This window comes from Acanthochromis polyacanthus, chromosome 19, assembly GCF_021347895.1.
Source record: "Acanthochromis polyacanthus isolate Apoly-LR-REF ecotype Palm Island chromosome 19, KAUST_Apoly_ChrSc, whole genome shotgun sequence".
Classification (NCBI taxonomy): domain Eukaryota; kingdom Metazoa; phylum Chordata; class Actinopteri; family Pomacentridae; genus Acanthochromis; species Acanthochromis polyacanthus.
In genome coordinates this window covers 3,108,419-3,121,481 of record NC_067131.1, presented here as the reverse complement: position 1 = coordinate 3,121,481, position 13,063 = coordinate 3,108,419, and the positions used below count along the sequence as shown (strand labels likewise).

General features: G+C 41.0%; 1 protein-coding gene across 23 annotated transcripts in view; it reads left to right on the top strand.

Moving 5' to 3' along the window:
- Window positions 1–1,049: 1,049 nt before the first annotated feature.
- Window positions 1,050–13,063, top strand: part of mapta (microtubule-associated protein tau a) — a 51,536-nt gene continuing 39,522 nt past the window's right edge. For 6 of the 23 annotated variants that reach the window (XM_051939271.1, XM_051939270.1, XM_022208871.2 and 3 more), the window contains exon 1: window positions 1,058–1,223. The gene's annotated coding sequence lies outside the window, so the exon portion shown is untranslated. Of the gene's footprint in view, window positions 1,224–13,063 lie in introns of all 23 variants that reach the window. The other 17 variants (XM_022208868.2, XM_022208873.2, XM_022208867.2 and 14 more) reach the window with 8 other exon arrangements.

Here is a 13,063-nt window from a genome sequence, read left to right as displayed (position 1 = left end):
ACAGCATCATTCCACTCGATTTACATTGACAGGAGAAAAAAAAACACACATTCTACAAAAACACTGTTCAGCATCTCAGTTTGTGTAATGGCCCTGTTGTTTAATTCTGTGTGGTTTGGTGTGGGAAGACCGATTATTTTGGAGGCTGTGGTGGTTATGAGTTTGGTTTTGTTATAGAACAGGGGTGTCAAACATATTATTTTTGTAATATGTTGTTGTGTTTTAGTTGTTTTTTGGATTTTTTTGTCTGACTTTGGTCTTTTTGTTTCTTGTTTTTGTCATAATGTGTTTCCTTATTGTCTCACTTGTGTTTTTTGGCTTTTTTTGTCATTTTGTGTTTAACTTTATTCGTTGTTTTGTGTGTCGTTTTTGTCGTTTTGTGTGATTTTCTGTCTCATTTTTGTAATTTGTCCATTTTTTGTCGTTTCCTAACTTTTTTGTCATTTTTTGTTAATTTTTTTGTTGTTTGTTTAATTTTTTGTCACTTTGTGTCTCATTTTTGTGATATTTTGTCTTGTGTTTTTGTCGAACTTTGGTTGTTTTGATCACAAAGTAAAATACTAAATCGTTCAGCTCCAGACAGCTGTGACTAAATGTTGTGTTCCTTTGTCGACACTCTTAATCTGGAAGTTGTAATGTGTAAATGATAAACTGAGGCTGAATGTTGCTGAAATTTCACTTATTTTTCATTACAAATCTCAAGTTGGTCATGATGTTTTGTAAAAAGATAATTCCTTAAATGTGAACACTTTCAGAACCGGCTTTTTTGCACTAAAACAAAGGATCCATTTGAAGTTGTGTTTATTTTTAGGTTGTTATGCTGTGATTTAACTGGCCCAGATGATGAAATGAGTTGGACACCCTTGTTTTAAAACCACTCTGTGCTTTAAATTGTGCCAACTGGCTTCTTGAAGCTTGTTTACAACATTTACATCATGGAAATGTGATTAATATCCATGCAGGTGCTGGTGGTGTGTTTTTAAACAGTTGGTTTGTCTTTACAGGACGTGTAGAAGCAGAAATGTCCTGCCTGTGCCCCTCTTTGTCTGCTCCCAGTGAGGCAGATGGACTGGAGAGCAGACAGGTTGCATTTCAGGACAGTCTCTCCGCCGCTGCTCGCTCCGCTGCGCCCCCCTCTGGCCTGCCGCCGCACTGCCAGGAGAAGCCGTGTGCGCCCGGTGAGCGACTGCCGCTGAAGACACAACACCGCTGTCTGCACTCAGGTAAGAAAACCACGACATTTTCCTCCTTATTTCACCGATCGGATCTCCGCTTAATGACACAGAGACACCGGAGAAAGCGGGCGACGCGCGGAGCGAACGGCGCGTCGTAATTCTCCATCGGCATTCGTCTTGTCACTTAATATTTTTTGCATGAGGTGGGAGAGGTTGGGCCTCGGTGCGTTATAGAAATATGCACATGAATGTTTTTCTCTACATGTCAGCGTAGATCCTCCCGCGGCTGCTTATTTCACACGTTTGGGGCTTTATTCTCTCACACTCTGATTGTGCGCAAAAATGCGTCTCCATCGATCTTCGCCTCCAACAAACAGTGTTTTTGTTGCAGCCATCGTCGCTGTTTCCCTGAAGGAGCCGAGCAGAGGAGAGGAGCCGTCACCTCCCCACAAACACGGCACATCGCTGCATGTTTTCTCCTCATTCCCCTGCAGGAATAAAAAAAAATGTCTCCATCATCTTCCTCCGGAGCAGGTCCTGCTTTCGCCTCCGCCGCTCCGATCTCGTCCTTGCGTGTGCAACAAGACTAATCCGCCACAATATTTATAATCTCATTATTAAAGGATCCCATGAGGACAACAATGCAGCGTTATTTCTTTCATATTTACTGCGGTCTGGCAGCGCTTCTTTCCTTTGTGCCGTCAGTGCTTCATGTCAGGCTGTCAGCTCCTCTCCGTGCGTTTCTCCCCTCCCGTTTTTCTGGATCTTTCGCTTCTTTCTTGCATTTCAGGGCCTAAATGGTTTCTAGCATGGCTGTGCGTGCTTCACAAACGGACTCCTTTATTCTCTAAAGCGAGATTCTGCGCGTAAAGCAGCGCAGAAAGCACCAAGCCCCTGGTGTGTTGCATTGTTTTGTCTCTGCTGTATGTTGGTGTTTTTCTTTTCTTTACATTGTTTGGAGAAGACAGACTGAAGGAAGGTGGAATGATGCGGCGTCTGTGCGCAAATGCCAAGCCCATTTTTCATGTGCTCAAACAGTGGACTGTCTGCTGTCACACAGCCGAGCAGTGAACCAGGCTGTTTATCTGCCACATATGGGCTCCTCAGTAATCCTCCTGGGGTCAGCGGACACGATCTGATCCTCTGTAGGTGCATGAAAGCCTTTCACCAGGAACCCTTTATACCAAAGGTGTCAAACTCAGCTTAGTCCAGGTTCCACATTCAGCCCAGTTTGATCTCCAGTGGGACAGAATAACCTATAAATAACCACAATTCTAGATTTTTCCTTTGTTTTAGTGCAAAAATGTTCACATTTAAGGAACTATCCTTTTACAAAACATCATGAGCAACCTGAAATTTCTTAAAATAAATTCAATTTCAGCAACATTCAGCCTCAATTTAGTTACAGGCGTCAAGGACTGAATGCTATAGCATTTTACTTTATGAACAAAATGGCAAAAGTTAGATAAAGACAAGACAAAATTTTACAAAAACGAGACATAAAGTGACAAAAATGTGACAAAAAACACAAGCGAGGCAAAAAGGAAACACAAAACAAAAAAAAAGGAACTCAAAACGACAAAACCGTGAAACAAAATGACAAAAAAATTTGACAAACGATGCAAAGAAAAAAATTAGAAAATATTTGAAAAAAGTTACAGTGACAAAAAATATGGTAAAACGATAAAAACGAGACAAAAAATTACATAAATGACACAAACAAGACAAAAACGACAAAAGCGAGAAACAAAATGGGAAAAAACACGAGACAAAACGACAACAGACAAAAAGCTACAAAAACAAAACAAAATATTACAAAAATGAGTCAAATGACACAAAACAAAACACAAGAGACAAAAAATGTGACAGAAGAAAAAAATGAACAAATGACAAACGAGACAAAAATGACAAAAACGAGAAACAAAACACCAGAAAACACGAGACAAACGCCAAAAATCTGACAAAAAGCAACAAAACCAAGACAAAATATTACAAAAATGAGACACAAAAAGACAAAAATAAGACAAAAAATGGCAAAAAAAAAACCAACAATGAACAATCCAATATTTTATTATATGATCAAAACAACTTGTCTTGGTCTAGAAATTGCTTTAAATTTATAGTTTAACAATCTGCAGTTCATGTCTTCTCTGGAATTTTTACACTTTGAGGGCCGGATTGGACCCTCTGGAGGACCACTTTTGGCCCGCAGGCCACATGTTTTACACCCCTGCTTTATACAAACAGTGTGAAAAGAATGGGGCCTGATGAGCTGTTTCTCTGGCTGATAAAAGCTGTGGGCTGAATGGATTTGTTGGACTCTCTTGTCTCCTTGGCCTCGGACACACCTCTTTCCATCCTCATGGGCCGTCCTGCGCCTCTCGTTGCATTGCATTGATTTCTGCAGCGATTACAGGAGCTGTTAGCAGGCGGGCATGTTGTAGTCTGAAACCACAGCTGGAGCCGTTCCAGCCGGCCAGATGAGAAAGGAATGGGAGACATCTCAGTGTCGTCTCGTTCATGTTGTGATAGACTCCGGCAGCATTCTGCAAGTTTCTGCAGCGCTTTGGCATCAGGAGTTGTTGCTCTAGAAACGTACTGGTATGCATATAGCGAGGACTGGCAGGGACTGCTCCCCTCCTGAGAAATGCTGGACTCTTTGGGTTAAAAGATGCCTTCAGATTGGCTGTAAATCCATCTCTTGGACGGATTTGCAAACGTCAAAACAAATGTTGTGAAAGCCCGTAGCTAGCAGAAGCTGCAGAACAAAGCGGAGTCCACAGATCTCCAGCTGAGATCCACTCTGTGTGTAAAATGTGATGGAAATTTGCTCCACTGAAGTGCAATATGAGCTGAAATGGGTCTTCTACCTCCATATTGTAGTTCTGCATTTGTAGAAGGACTCAGCTGTGTTGTTCTAGTTCATATTGGGGCTGAACGAGTCAAAAAAACGTCAAATATTTTGATTGTTTTGGCAGATATTGCGATATAAGTCAAGATTTAAGTCCTGATTTTTGGTGTGAATGTTGATTTTGGCATTTCTTTTCCACCACAAAAGGAAAAATCTGAAAATGATTGTGGTTTTTGCTGCAATCTCCACCAAGGAAGCACATCTGGAGAAGATGATTTGTGGGTCAGGGCGTCTCTGTAGCACCACAATGCTGCATTTAAAACGGTTTATTGTCACAGATTGATCAGATTATGTCTTTTTGCAATTTCAATAATGTTTCAGTCAGTTGTTCAAGCCTAGTTTATATCGTGATCACACATAAACACATGGGTGGAAGGTTTTCTTATCGTATTAACATCAGTACATCTGTCAGTTATGTCCTCTCATGATTTCATGATTGGTGTTTAAAATGTCAGAAAATAATGCCATATAAATGCTAGTACCCCTTCGATGCTCTAATTAGCATATTCAACTGTCTTGCTTGGTCAGAAAAGACAACGAGTTCACAAACACAAGAAAACAGGAGAACGTTTGAGAAGCTGCTACCAGAGAAGAACAGTCAATATTCTCTCCAATGGCTTTTTGATTGATTATTTCAGCCCTTGAGCACATTTTCTGGGTGTCTGGGGAAATAATAAAACCAATTCCTGCCCTCGACTCCCCCAGCGGTTAATCTGATTATGGTTATTGTCACGTATTTGGTGTAAAAACTCAACCACCAGCTGCAGAATCTCATAACACATTCAGTTAAAGGAAATAGGTCAAGTTTAGATGTTAGCGCTCTTGTAAGCTAGCTGTGACTCAGCCTCTGCTATCTGGGTCGTGTTTTTGTAGTAGCTGTTAATTTTACATGATGCGTTTTAGTGATTGATCTTATACTTAGTCGTGTAGAGCAACGTACGCACTGGCATGTGACTGTCGGAGCACTAAACTGACTTTAGCAGCGATAAGGGAAAGGTCAGAATCGTGCAGCAGAAGCCGAGACATCCTGACCTTTAGTCCCTACAGGAGTCAAACTCCCACCGCCAACGCTGGAGCCGACATTTCCCATCACGCAGATTGATATCATCCTTCAGCCAGCCCTTCTTCCCTTGTAAATATACATGTTTTTGAACTCAAATGTTCCAGCTTGTAACAGAGGTTTCCTTTAGACATCTTCACACTCAAAGCCAGATTGAGATAAAGCTTGATTTGTGTGTTGAATCTGTGGCTGATGAGTAGCTTCCCAGAAATGAAATTACACATCCCAGTGACGTAAACAACAGCTGTAATTGGTGCTAATATGCTGTGCAAACGCAATTTAATGGTTTGTTCTAGCAAAATGCTTAAGCAGAGCAAAATGTAATGAGTTGTATCTGTCCTTCAGGGGGAAATATTTCACTTTTTACAAACACTATATGATCAGCTTCTAAAATACAAAACGCAGTCAGAGGTCAGTATTGTGTTCCAGCTAGGGCTGGGCGATATGACCAAAAGATAAAATCTTGATTTTTTTAGTCATCTTGGACGATTACGATTTTAATGGATTTTTGTTATTTCTTTGCGGTCTGGTTGCTATGGCTACTGCTAGCGATGCTGCACTCCCGTAGCTGCAGCACTCTTCCCATTCTTTAGGATGCCTCTGCTGGAGGTGCTGAAAGAGGGTAGTTGTGCTGCTACTCTTGGTTTTCACAGTACTTTTGCAAACCTTGCACATGACTGTAGTTTGCTCTGTGTCAGTCTTGTCAAAGCCGAACCACTTCCATATAATCGATGTAACATGAGGCCCTTTTCTCACGACCAACTCTTCGTCTGCTGTTCTGTCCACCATGACGGGGGTGTGAGTGTTTTGGTGGAAGGAGATGAGAGGCGGAAGCAAACGCCAGTCCACAAGTCGTGAAAGGCAGAAGAAGAATCTGTATTGTTATATATTTAAGCTCGCCTCGATTTTATGATTTGGCAAATTTTCAAATCGTCAAGTTTTAAAAACGCGAATTGATCGAATTAATTCGATTTATCGCCCAGGCCTATTTCCAGCCATTTTGACTTTTCAAAACCTGTGTCTACTCTTTGTTGGATTTCCAAAATGTTCAGATGGTTTCATTTAAAGCAAAAAGAAGAACAGTCATCAGAGATTTTACAAGATGTTGGAGCAAAGGAATTACAGATTTATGTAGCAGAGCTCTCATTAATTGTCTTAAAACCAACGATCCTTTGTTGAGGCCCGACTCCTAAAACTAAAAACTACTCCAATTGTTGCATAAGTATTAAGTAGGAGTTTATCAGCCACAGGAGTCACGTTGTTTGAGAGGAGTAAAGGAGTCATCTCATCTACGGTAATCTCAAAGAAGGGACACCGCTTATCAGCTACTAATAACTCAGCCCTGAGATCCCTCACCAGGCAGTTTTACATTCATGCTGTGAGGGATGCTAGTCTTGGCTCACACACAGGCTTTTAGCCACATGATTTGATGATGGGAATAAATGCCCAGGACTCACCATTATTCATATTAGAGCTGAGAAAGCTGCTTGAATGAAAGTTGAAACACTTTCAAGAAGCGAACAGAGAAATCCAGTCACCTTTCAGTGAAGCACCATTATCTTTTGGCATTAATTTCCAAATCCGTTAGTCTGTTTTAGAGTAATGTTGTAAACAGACAGACAGACCGACCAACGGCAATCATCACTTAACTCCGCCATCTTCCTTGGTGGAATAATAACCTTGTATGCCCCCCACTGCAGTCCAAGTTTTTATCTTCCAATATTTCTTAGAGTAGACACACTGATTATTTCCTGATAAATTTTAATTCTGCATTAAACACCGAGGCCAATAGTGGAAATTCGGCCCACGTCAAAGACTGTTGGTCAAAGCAGCACAAATTCACATTTACCCGTGAAGCTAGCTTGGAAAATCCAAACTGAATCTCCATGTAATCTCCTATCTCCATGTTAGGAGATACAGGAAAGTCAGTTTGGTATTGTGCGAATTGAATCGCGTTTCCCTCCCGGTACAGTTTGGTACGACCAATCATAGCACGGGAGGCGGGAGTTAATGCTGCGTCATCTTCAGCGCCTGGATTACCCATAAAACACCTGCGCACCTCCCGTAACCAAACACAAACATTAATAAAGTAATTCCTAACACCGCTAATCGTTCGGAAGGAGTCTTTTGTTGCGTAGCCTTTTCAAAAATAAGTGTTGTACTTGAGAGTACCCCATGTATTCGCAGATTTTTGTGACAAAAACGGCAGTAATCATTCACCGCGACGCTTTCTCGGCTGCATGCCGTTGTTGTTTGGACTACATGGACTTCAAGGTCGATTTGTTTGTGCGTCACATCCGTGTTACGCTGATTGGTTCTTTCTCGTTCAAGCTGCATTCGTTAGCCCCTCCTTTTTGAAATCGTCTCGTATCATCGCAATGCCAGACTGCCTTTATTTGTATTTATATTAATACATAAATAAAGTCAGTCTGGATTTTCCAGGCAACCGTGAAGCAGCTGAAAGAAAATCGCATTAACTGGAAACACAGACATGAGTTTTGCAGTTACATCCATAAAGATGCGGGCAGAATCGGAAGTTTCCGGGCCTTCAGATGAAACAGTCGCTCTCCTCAGTTTGGCTGCTGACGTTAATGAGTCATCGACTTCAATCACATGGCCCAGAGCGTCGTGCATTATGAAATGAAGCCACACTGAAGTGCTCCGCTTAGCAGAGACTGACGGGCCAAAAGGTGACCGCATCCAGCCAGCGGCATCGCATCGGACCTGCAGAGCTGAGGCCGGCAAAACCAACAGCACCACTGCAATTACTTCTGTAGAGGGAAGCTTTCATGCAAGTAGCTCAGATTTACTGTTCTGGACTTGAGAGCTCAAACAGTCAGTGGAGTTGTCGATTGAGGAAGTAATCATTTTAGCTGTTTTTCAAGCCAAAGTGCCAAATATTCTCTGGTTTTCAGCTTCTCAGCCATTGTGTCGTCCTGCGGGTCAAAATTGACCCTTTTTAAAGTTTGAAAATGTGGAAAAATATATAGATTTTAGCAGTGAAACTTCTGATGTCCCCATTTTTAACATTTTTGGGAAATTTCTGAGCATTTTTTGGTGAAAAAAAATGTTAAAAATATTTAAGAACATTCAAATAAAAATCAACTAAAATGAAGCAAATTTTGCTGGATTTTGGTTTGTTTTTTTGTGAATGTTCTTAAGAAAATATTAAAGTTTTATTGATACATCTGTAATCATTTTAGATATTTTTAGGATTTTTTGGAAGATTTTTTACTCATTTTTTGAAAATATTTACAAGATTTTTCTTGCCATTTTTTTTAAATAGTAGTGTTAAGGTAAACTTTTAAGGAATTATTGGATTTTTCTTCCTCAAGGTTTTGCAAATTCAAAGTTTGAAATTATGGAAAGAAAATATTTTCACAGTGAAACTTCTCACGTCCACACTTTCAGCATTTTTCCGAAATTTCTGAACATTTTTTGGTGGAAATAAAAGAAATGCTAAAAAAATTGTTACTTTAAGAACATTCACAAAAAATCAACCAAAATCCAGCGAATTTCGCTGGATTTTGGTTGATTTTTTGTGAATGTTCTTAAAGAAAATATTAGAAGTTTTACTGATATATATGTGATCACTTTAGATATTTTTAGGATTTTTTTTGGGAAGATTTTTACTCATTTTTTTGTAAGTATTTACAAGAATTTTCTTGAAATATTTAGGGGATTTTTTAAATAAAACTTTTTAGGGAAACTTTTAAGGAATTATTGTAATTTTCTTCCTGAAGATTTTGCAAATTTTCTAAAATTTGGGGGATTTTTTTTGCTGAATTTTTAGATTTTTTCAGACGAGAAAACAATATTTTTGGTGTCCGTAAATGAGGACAACAGGAGGGTTAAAAGTGTTAGTTTTCTTGTTTGGTTTGGGAAATTGTTGATGCACTTTTTTGTGGATAATATAATGTCTGATTGATTCGGAGGCTTAAACCCAAGTCAGATATTCCTTATTCCATGTGTGCGTTCATTTAAGCGTCCAATCAGACGAGATAAACCGGACAGAGTTGTAACGTCGTCCAAGAGACGCTGCTTCTGCTTTCAAATTAAAGAGAAGAAGAAATGCCAGCAGCAGGTTTTAAACTGCATTCTTGTACGCAGTTAATTGGCGTCATGCTGATGAAGGACTTTGGCTCATTGCACCAGCACACTTCAGTGTGTGTGTTTGTGTTTGTGTGTTTGTGTACACGAACACGCAGCAGCTGGAGTCTCTGATTACTTAACTCTCTGCACCATTAAAACACGAGAAGAATTCCTCATGTTTTGAATTCCGTCCTGCTCAATCGTCACCCCAGAAATGCTAACGCGTCCTTTAAGCTTCTGCCAACTGGAACTGGAAGTTTTGCGTTTATTATTTAAGAGTAATTTACTTTGAAGAGGGCGCAGCGACTCTAAACCGAGAGGAGGATGTGTGGGAAGGTAGCAGGGCGTGGTTTGCATCCTCGAGGTGAAATCATTCCCCCTTTGCTGCTTTAAAGGCGCGTTAGTGGATGCAGAGCAGGAGGTCGTTTGCAGGCCGGCCCTGCAAGACGTTTCCCCCTCCAGCGCTTAGACGGAGGGTAAAAAATGGAGGCGGGCTCCACCTTCGGCTGCTCCACTGCAGGGCCGCAGACAGTAGAAAGGTAGAGTCAGTGTGCTGCTGCTGGAGGCTGAACGGAGAGAGAGAGGGAACGGCCAGGAAAGTAGGTCAGAGATACAGAAGCAATCAAGCATGAGAGCAGCATCCTCGTCTCTCAGCTGAGCTACAAGCAGCGCTGGTGAGCAGGCAGGAACATGCACGGCATCAGACAAACTCCTTTGTTTGTAGGTTTGAGCCATTTTAGCTGCGGAACAATCACACAATGAACCAATTAGTCAAACAGCATAAAATGCCGTCTGTGTGCTGTGACTCCAGCCTCTCAGATGTGAGGATTTGCCGCCTTTTGTTTGTTTTTTTGTCCGTCTAAATGGAATACGTTTGATTTTTTTCACTGTTAGCTTATTGAAGGTATCATCTTGGGTGGTCTGTACTAATTGTAAGGTTTCAGTTGCATAATCTGCTGTGTTTTATATGATCAGTCAAATTATTCACGCCAACAAGTAATGGTATATTTCATTATCAATACATTTATAGAGTATTTCTTTGATTTGCCCTTAAAAATGTTAAAATTGGCCAAAACAAGCTTTTAAATGTAATTTTTTATAATGTGAAACACAGAAAAGTGGCAAATACTAACACTTAAAAGGTGCTAAAAGGTGTAAAAGTACCAATTCCACACATTATCAGGCGCGCATTACAGCTCACACCATTACTTGATCGTTTCATTTAGGGCTGCAGCTGACAATTACTTTCATTATCAGTAAATCTCAGGATTATTTCTTGGATTGTTCCATAAAAGGGTAAAATATAACAACCATAAGCTCTCAGAGTTTGCCTTTATTTGTCTGGAACACAAAGATATGTAGTTTTTTATACTGTAAAACAGAAAAGTAGCAACCAGAGAATGTTTACATTTTAACTTGGTTACGTGACAATCGATCACCAGCGACTCATAAGAAATAGGCTAAAATGCGCCGTAATTTCCAGACTTCAGCTTCTGAAATTGCAGTTTTCTGTGTAATATTTAAGGCTGAAGTGTCCAGGTTGAGCACATTCTCATTCTCCTTGGATGCAAAGTGTGAAATTTAAAATACTTCAAGGTAAAGTAGAAAATCCTCTCATTTAAGATGCTGCGGCCCTAATAGAGATGTGTAGTTTTACCTGAAAAGTGGCTGAAACTGGTCATCTAAAGGCTCTGGATCCTACGTTTCCCATCATGCACCACGTCATCTTTTGTCTTTGACTGTCCCTTCTCGTTAAACTCCAAACCTCCAGTTTATAAAAGAAGCTGCATAAATTAATTTGTGGACTAAGACCTGAGCTCATGACATCACTATGACATCACCGTTTTATGTGTAACATCAGTGGAAGTTCCACTAAGAGACGTCCACGTTTTTTTGCTGCACTTTGCTGCATCCCACGGCGAGTTTCAGCTGCAAACAAACAAACACTTTGCTGCTGCAGCTCCTGGAACTGTGTCAACATCCCTGTTGACCGAGCTCCTCGCAGAGCCGAGGCCTGAGCCAAGATTACATTTTCACACGCCCCTGAGAGGAACAAGCTGCATCAGCAGACCTTTGGGCCTTTTCCCCTTCGCGAGGCTGCGACAAAGACGGCTGTCATGTCGCCTTTCTGCAGCAGGTGAAATGTGTGTGTGCGTTTTGTCCCGATTCAAACCGTGAAGAGGATCCAGTCCTGGTCCCGTCCTGCAGCAGCTCTGTGAGTGAGGCGCTGGTGAGAGTAGATTCAGAGAAATACTCCTGGAAATGGGCCTTTTTGCTCCTCATGTGAGGATTAATGAACCCTTTTCACTCGACCCACCACCACCATTTTGGGAAGGTGGCAGAACGTGGCACCGCTGGCTCTCCAGAGCTCTCCACGGCTGATAAACTGGAGAGGCAGCGTAGGGCTACTACCACTAAAATGGATGTCGTGTTTTATTTCTGCTGCACCAGATTTGCAGTTGAGAGTTTTTAGAGCAGCATCAGTGTCTCTGACTCATTCTGATCAGGCTGTTATTCCCTCTCTGGTCTCAAATAAGTTGTTTGTTTTGGCCTCTCAGCTCTGCAGCTTTAACCGTCCAAAACTGACTTTTCTTCCTGGTAGAAATTTGAAAAAGTGACTGGGTTTAAAGTGACAGCTTCGATCCTGTAATGGCATTTTCTGCACTAACTATTCAGTAAAATAATAAGCAGAATGTTATTGATGCAGTGTCGGTTCAGTTTAAGGCTGTAACTAATAGTTATTTTTGGTGTTGTGTATTCCATTTGATTATTTTCTTGGGCTGCACAGTGGGGTAGTGGTTAGCACTTTTGCCTTGGAGCAAGAAGATCCCCGGTTCAAATCCCGACCTGGGATCTTTCTGCATGGAGTTTGCATGTTCTCCCTGTGCATGCGTGGGTTTTCTCCGGGCACTCCGGCTTCCTCCCACAGTCCAAAAACATGCTGAGGTTAATTGGTTACTCTAAATCAGGGGTGTCAAACTCGATTCCTGGAGGGCCATTATCCTGCATGTTTTAGATGTTTCCCTCTTCAACACACCTGATTCAAATGATCAGCTTATCATCAAGCTCAGCAGAAGCCTGATAACGAGCCTGATCATTTGAATCAGGTGTGTTGGAGCAGGGAAGCATCTAAAACATGCAGGATAGTGGCCCTCCAGGAACGGATCTTGACACCCCTGCTCTAAATTGTCCGTAGGTGTGAATGTGAGTGTGATTGTTTGTCTGTATATGTAGCCCTGTGACAGACTGGTGACCTGTCCAGGGTGTCCCCTGCCTTCACCGAGTCAGCTGGGATAGACTCCAGCACCCCCCATGACCCTAGTGAGGATAAAGCAGTGCATAGAGAATGAATGGATGGATGGATGGATGGATGGATTATTTTCTTGATTAACTGATTAGTTGTTTGGTCAGAAAATGGTAAAAATGGTTGATAAGTGTTTCCCAAAGTCAACAATAACATCATGCAGTGTTTTTCTGTCTGAAACCCAAAGATATCCAGTCATAAAGCAGTAAGGGAACCAGAAAAACAGGTGTTCTTCTTAAAAAGTTACCTAAACCAATAACTTAAAGAATGGCTTCTCTCCTGGAACAGCATTTTATACTCTAAATAATCAGTAGAATAATCAACAGATTGCTCTGCTGACACAAATAATATGTCAATAAAGAGAGTACAGTTCAGTTTAGGGCTGCAACGAGTATTTATATTTATTGTCATTAATCGTGTTGATTATTTTCTTCATTAATTGATTAGTTGTTTGATCCAAAAATGGTAAAAATTATTGATCAGTGTTTCCCAAAGTCAATAATAACATCTTCCAATTTTCT